Source organism: Fragaria vesca, linkage group LG7, assembly GCF_000184155.1.
Source record: "Fragaria vesca subsp. vesca linkage group LG7, FraVesHawaii_1.0, whole genome shotgun sequence".
Taxonomy (NCBI): Eukaryota; Viridiplantae; Streptophyta; class Magnoliopsida; order Rosales; family Rosaceae; genus Fragaria; species Fragaria vesca.
Genome location: NC_020497.1, coordinates 3,092,895 through 3,100,715, shown reverse-complemented (window position 1 = coordinate 3,100,715; position 7,821 = coordinate 3,092,895). Strand labels below are relative to the sequence as shown.

The 7,821-nt window shown below is 39.6% G+C and overlaps 1 pseudogene; it reads right to left on the bottom strand.

The window, feature by feature from the left end:
- Positions 1–476: 476 nt before the first annotated feature.
- Positions 477–2,709, bottom strand: LOC101312006 (annotated as a pseudogene).
- Positions 2,710–7,821: the final 5,112 nt, after the last annotated feature.

Genomic DNA, 7,821 nt, shown 5'->3' with positions numbered 1-7,821 from the left:
CTTCTATAGAACCCTAAACTGCGGCTACTTCTCAATAACGCAAAGTTACGGCTCTTTTGTCTCTCTCATCTTAATTGGTGACATAAAACATATATTTATAGTGCATAGACAAAACCTTAATCTAATAGGACCAGGTTGATTATATGGGCTTATTAAAAGATAATTGATGGGCTTATATTAATTTAAGCTACAAACCAACGGTATGAACCATGCGTCAAGAAAGGAATTAGCTCAGATGATCCACTGACTATATACTGTACGTATGTTTCCTTCACCTTCACCATAACTATAAATTGATAATGTACTACAGAACAAATGGGAGTAGCCTACTAGAGGGCATTCTTGCCTCAGAAAAATGGCATTCTGGCATGCATATCCAAGGGAGAAAAAGAAAAAAAGAAAAAAAAACACAAGTATCCTGTGCCGAGGCAATTGCTTATGAAGTAAGTTATCTTTGTCAGATGAAACTTCTCCTATTACTTTCTTGTGTTGATTGTGATTCCTTTCTTCTGTCCCGTAGATCTGACCTGAGCAGAGACACTTAAGATACCATTGGCGTCAATACTGAAGTAAGTGTCGAATCGAGGGACTCCCTTAGGGGCAGGAGGAACGTCTTCCAGAAAAAATTCTCCCAAGTAGTTATTCTCTGTGGCTTTAATACTCTCACCCTCATATATGGCAAATCTGACAGAAGTTTGGTTGTCTACCAGGGTAGTGAGTCTTTTATTTTTGATGACAGGAATTCTAGTGTTTCTTGGAACCAGAATTTCCATGTTGTTTTTTTGCCGACTAGCACGCCAAGTGACAAAGGGGTGACATCCAAGAAAATACTAAAGTTCTGAAGCTTACCATTCCCATTCCCACTCAAGACAGCAGCTTGAACAGCCGCACCACATGCAACTGCCTCATCCGGATTAATTCCCTTGCGTAATTCCTTTCCCTTGAACAGTTTCTGCAGTAGTTCCTGCACTTTGGGAATTCTAGGAGAGCCGCCTGAAAGAACAACATCATGGACACTGCTCACGTCTATGTAGGCATCCCTTAAACATGTCTCCATACACTTGTTGAAGTAATCCATGTTCAACTGTTCAAATTTGGCACGAGTGAAAGTGGTATAGAAATCAATACCCTGCTCCAAAGAGTCGATTTCAATATCAGTTGCAAACGCAAATGAAAGCCTCCTCTTTGCCTTCTCACATTCATTTCTTAATCTCCTAAGAGCTTTGGAGTTTCCACTCACGTCCAAATCATGCTTGCTCTTGAACTTTTCGATACAGAAATCCACCATCCTGTTATCAAAGTCTTCGCCTCCTAGATGAGTGTCTCCAGCTGTTGCCTTCACTTCAAAGACACCATCTCCTATGGTAAGTAGTGACACATCTAAAGTTCCCCCACCTAAGTCAAATATCATCACATTTCTTTTCCCAGAAAATCCCGCCTTCTTGTCAAGTCCGTAAGCAATGGCTGCAGCAGTTGGTTCGCTGATGATACGCATAACATTAAGGCCAGCAGTGGCACCGGCGTTCTTTGTAGCTTGCCGTTGTGCATCATTAAAGTAGGCAGGGACAGTGACAACTGCATTCTTCACAGTCGAGCCAAGGAAGGCCTCAGCAATCTCCTTCATCTTTCCTAGAACCATGGATGAGACTTCTTCAGCATTTAACTGTTTTTCTTGACCCTTATGTGTAACCACAATCATCGGTTTGTCACCTGGACCTTCAATGACCTTGAATGGCCAGAGTTTCAAATCATTTTGCACGGTCTGATCACTGAATCTCCTACCAATCAACCTCTTTGCATCTGCAAATCAATGTCCAATTGAGAACACAATCCAACAAGAGAAAAGAACAAGACAACATAGAATTTATCTTATCGAAACTTTTCTTACACGTTCAACAATGCGAATTGGTTTGTGGTTAACATACTGCTAACTGAAGAAGGCATTTTATATCAACTAATAACTAATGAATTGTTGCATAGCTTATTATCTTTTCTCTATATTAAGGTATTCAGGATTCAGGAATTAGCGTGAACTGTGGAATCTTTAACTGTTCATTTAAGTGCCTTACATAATAATATATATCCTTCATGATGACTATAAAGAATCCGAAAATATAATACTTGAATTCATGAGTAGGCAGGCACCAGTTGGGGAACTGACCCTTTCTAAATTATAAATTTCGATCTAACAACTATAGTTTAGGAAAACTACACAAATTTCGTCTGAGTTCGCAGGATTAGGTGTATTGTTTAGTATATACTTCTCCTTCTTGAGATCATAAGCTTTTGATCTCTGGTATCAAATTGCACAGTTTAAGCTATACCTTGCAACCAAAGTTATTCCAGATCATATACAGTTGCAAGTTTCATTCAACACGGTAAATTATTTAAACATATCTAGCATGGAAAATTTGGCTACCATATTCTAAGCAGCAATACTAAAGATTGAAATATATATAGTTGATCAAAACACTGCTGTTGGAAGAGGAACATACCAAAGATGGAGTTGTTAGGGTTTCTGATGATCTGGTTCAAGGCCGCATCTCCGATGAAGCACTCGGTATCAGTGAAGGCAACAAGAGATGGGGTGGTTCTGTTGCCCTGATCATTCACAATAATCTCTACGTGATCGCCCTGCCATGCTGCTACACACGAGTAGGTTGTTCCCAAGTCAATCCCAACTGCATGAACCTTGTCTTCTCCAGCCATTCTGAGAAGTAGTACGTACTCACAGAAACAATGATACTACTACAATAAGAACAAAATTTGAAAATTTGAAGTAAGCTCTCTGTTTTATATTAGGAAAAATGTTCATTTAGTACTAATTTAAACTCCTTATTTCCTATTCCAATGACAATCTTTTTTATTAGCCAATTTCAATATCAGGTAACATTTTTTATGCCTAAATGCACAAATCTTTACTAAAGTCTTAACAAACCATATTATTTTAAGACTTATTTTGCCCTCACCTCTTAAACATGCATGGAGAGAGAGAAAATGAAAGAGAGAATACTTGGCAGGAATCTCACCGGACTCTGGTCACCGGCCGCCGGACTCCGGTCACCAGAATTTCCCCGACCGCCGGACTCCGGTCACAGGAATTTCCCCTGTAACTAGTTACTGACCCCCAGTAACCAGTTACTGACTATTTACTGACACCCAGTAAACAGTTACTGACTATTTACTGACACCTAGTAACTAGTTACTGACCCCCAGTAACCAGTTACTGACCCCCAGTAACTAAGTTACTGATCCCCAATAATTAGTTACTGACCCCCAATAATTAGTTACTGACCCACAATAATCTACTTATTTCAGCTTAATGTAATAGAACAGAAGAAATACTAGAAAATAATCAAGTTACTGACCCTAATAATCAAATTATTGACCTCCAATAACTTGATTACTGACCCCTAATAATAGCTACTAACCCTAAATAATAGTTACTGACCCCAGTAATCACCCCCAAATTGATATTTTCATATAGATAAAGCTCTAAATGCAAACAATTTCATCCAAATAAACAAAACATAAGTACACAAAATGCACACACGCAAAGAAACGTTGCTCTGATCTCGTAAAAACAAAAAATTACTCTGGGCACCCAATCGGAATTTCGTCCTCCTCTCAGCCTGCTCTTGCTGCTCCTTAGTTTAGCCCTAAAGCAGTCTGTGCGGAGCGGCAACAAGCTCCTGGAAGTGGACAACTCCGACTCCCTCACGCGCCTCCGCTTCCCCGTCGTCCTCGCCAAGTCTGTAGTTCGTGCGGAGCGGCAACAAGCTCTTGGAAATGGACGGCTCTGATGACGACGGTGTACAGATCGAGAAGATGACACCAGATCCTAGCTCGTTTCGTAGCGAATCTGCCGAGAGAGAGAGGCCAGATCTTTGTGAATGAAGGGGTCGACGTCCTTGCCGTTGAAGATGGCGGAGGAGAGGAGGAGTTTCGAGTTTCTCGGCAAGTCGCCGTTATCGGTGGCCGCCGCCGGGGTTAGAGAGACCGACGAGACCTTTCATGGCCTGATGGCAGCGGTAATGGTGAGGAGAGAGAGAGAGAGAGAGAGAGAGAGAGAGAGAGCTAGGTCAGTTTTTGGGTAAAAATGCCTTTTTAATAAGATTCATTGGAATGGGCTACTCAATCTTTTTTTCATTGAAATAGGGTTTACTTTCCCTTTTTTGTGTATTTGGGTATTTTCCCTTTATATTATTAGGGTTAACTCTCCTAATTGGATCCAAATTTTACTATATTAGCACATCTCGCACGTAGGATGGGAAACACTATTTGGATCCAATTAGGACTATGATATTCCCGACCTCAATAGTTGTTTTTTAATTGGATCCGGATTCTCTGTTTGAATTTAATTTGTTTGGATGTCTTATATCTATTAGATGGAGTAATTAAGGATAACCTAAGGATGACATGCTGGTCTTAGATTGTACTCAATCAAATAGATAGAAATCATCCAAGCAAATCCAAGTAGAGAAACCAAATTCTTTTTAATTATATAGGTTTCTATTAAAAAAAAAATTGGACCAAATTTTTTAAAGAACTCCGATAAAAAAAAGAATCTGTAAACATGCAGTCGGCATATCCATATGTCATTCCCATTCTTATGAGTTCTGTCATCTAAGAACAAAGATTCATTTGCCTAACTGTTTGCTCCATTGGTGTTACAGACTACAGAGTAGGGCTGGCATTGGTAGATATACCGACTCTGTTTTCTAATACCATGTACCAATCAACTTAAGATTGGTAGGCAAAATCTTGTACCAAAACTAACCATCAAAGTTGGTATACCAACTTAGTTGGTAAGGTTGGTATTGGGCCTCCACCAAGTTTAGATTGAGGCCCAACAAACTAAAATGCCCAGCTCATTTGAATCATTTTTTTGGGCCTATACCAAACTTCTATCAATTATCAAACTATTCAAAGTTCAAACACATTCAAAGTTTCACACATCATATAATTTCAAATGCATAAACAAGCAAGATCAAAATTTCAAAAGTTCAAATGCAACAAGCCAACAACGTCCAAAGTCTTATACAGAAAATTAAACAACACATGTCCAATAAAAACACAAAAGTCCAGATTAGCAGGGAAAGAGTGATGCTACGAGGCCGGGAGAGTGCTAGACTGCTAATTCAATTCAGTTCATCACTTAAAAAAATTCCTAAAGCAAGACCTTGAATCTGTCATGGAGTTACCAGTTTGATAATACAACCAAGTATACAACATAGAGGAAAGGATCTTAAATTCCTAATCACTATGGAAGTAGCCAATTTATAGCCTTAGAAACTAAATCAAATCAAGCTTGAAAGTCATAGCAATCAAAACCTATTAAAGTAGCTCTATAATAACACACCATTCAGGAACTAAAGATTCAGCCTTTTCTGAGTAAAGCATAAAGCTCTTTTAAAAAGAACAACAACAATACTTGTATTAGAAGGACTTACAGACTTGATCTTGCTACTCCAGCAAATCCCCATCAAAGCAAAACTTTCTCAGTCCACTCAAACAAAAGTTCACAAACTAAACTAAACTAAATCTTGACTTAAATAAACCCAAATCAAGACCTCTGAAAAAACAGAGAGATCTTCTGCCAGATTGATAGATACATACGGAGATTCGAGGCTTGGTGCTGCGAAGTCGACGGCGAGTCGAGGCGCTGCCCTTAGCACTGCCCTTCATCGGAGAGTCGAGGTGTTGCCCTTAGCGCTGCCGAGTCAAGATGGCGAGGTGCTGCTGAGTCGACGGCGAGAGAGGCGAGGTGGCGAAGCCAAGGAGGTGCTACGAAGTCGAGGTGACAGAGCCAAAGAGGTGCTGCGAAGTCGAGAGAGGCGAGCACGAGAGTGAGTGAATGAGTGAGCTGTGAGTCTATTGACTCTATTCTGTAAGGATTAGGGTTAGATCAACGATGGAGATTCATCTCCACAAGTCAATGGCTTAGATTAATAGTTTTAATTATTTTTTATTATTTTTAATATAACTCGGTTGGTACATGGTATACTGTATTTTGGGAAAACTTGTACCACGTACCAACCAACTTCTAAAACTTGGTACGGTACTACTGTACCGAAAACTCGGTTACCAACTACTTGGCATACCAATTTGCTTGATACGCTTGGTACATGGTTGATTGGTTTCGCCAGGGTCCAAATTGCCAACCAACTTCTAAAACTTGGTACGGTACTACTGTACCGAAAACTCGGTTACCAACTACTTGGCATACCAATTTGCTTGATACGCTTGGTACATGGTTGATTGGTTTCGCCAGGGTCCAAATTGCCACCCCTACTACAGAGTATGGCTACTGTGACACCTATAGGTGTAAGCAAACTAGAATAAAAATGGTTAGTATTATGCAGATGCCTCATCAACATCTGCTTATTCCACCATTTACTTTCTTGTGACACTATTGATAGTAATACCTGTCTCGATCAACCTCCTAAGAGTTCAAGTCTAAAGTATGTTTCATTTTGAATCTGTTAACCTTTTACCCTCCTGGCTCCTGCTATCAAAGTCTTCACCTCCAAGTGAGTGTCTCCAGCTGTGGTCTTCACCTCAGAGACACCATCTCTACATGATCGTCATGCCATGCTGCTACGCATGAGTAGGTTGTTCCCAACTGCATGACCGTATACTTGTCTTCTCCAGCCATTCTCAGCATATTATATAGTACGTACTCGGTCACAGAATGAATAAGACTAATTGAAGAAGAATAATATGTAATAGTTAAAAAATTGAAGTAGAGCTCTGCTTAATAGTTGGAAAAAATTCAGTTTACTATCCTGAACTTTAGGTCTAAAATCAGTTTGATACCTCATTTTTTTTTTAAATTCAGTTTCATACCTAAACTTTCAAAATGACATCAATCTCGACCAAAATGACTAAAATAGCCCTGGTTAATCTTTTTACCCTCTCTCTCTCCCTGCCTCCAAATCCACCACATGACTGGCGTCGGCATCCACCCCTACCACCAGCAATGGGCCCCGGCGGCAGCCCCTCCTCCTCCCCCGACAGTCGCCGCTGCCATTCTTAACTTTGAGAGGGTAAAAAGATTAACCAGGGCTATTTTAGTCATTTTAGTCGAGATTGATGTCATTTTGAAAGTTTAGGTATGAAACTGATTAAAAAAAAGATGAGGTATCAAACTGATTTTAGACCTAAATTTCAGGGTAGTAAAGTGAAATTATCTCTTAATAGTTTTAGGGTTAGCTTAACTCTCCTATAGCAAACTAATGGTGGATCTCAAACAGGGTACGGATGGGACAAACAACTATTTATTAAAAAAAATATATGAATCACTATATTTCCCGACGTTCGTCCTCAATAGCTTGTTTTTTTTTTTTCATCCAAGTTTCTATTAAAGAAAAGTTACTGCACCTGCACACCACTGTGAATCTGTAACGATTGGACTATTACAAAGCAATCGACATTTCTTCTCTGACCAATATGTCATATACAGTCATGTAAGAAGAAAGATGATTCTGCCAAACTGCTTGCCCATTGGTGTGCAAAATGGAGCTACTATACACCCCATAGGTGTATGCAAACAAAAATGAATTAGTTGAGCAGCAATGGCTCAGTTATGCAGCTGCCATCTTCACTGATAACATTCAGCAATAGTCAACACAGCACCACTAAATTGATAATGTACTACAGAACAAATGGGAGTAGCTGAGGGCATTTTCTCCTCAGCAAAATGGCATTCTGGCATGCATATATAAGGGAGAAAAAAGAAAAAGAAAAAAAAAAAAAAAAAAAACATAATTAAGTATCCTGGGCCGAGGCCAATATTGCTTATGAGGTGAGTTATCGTCG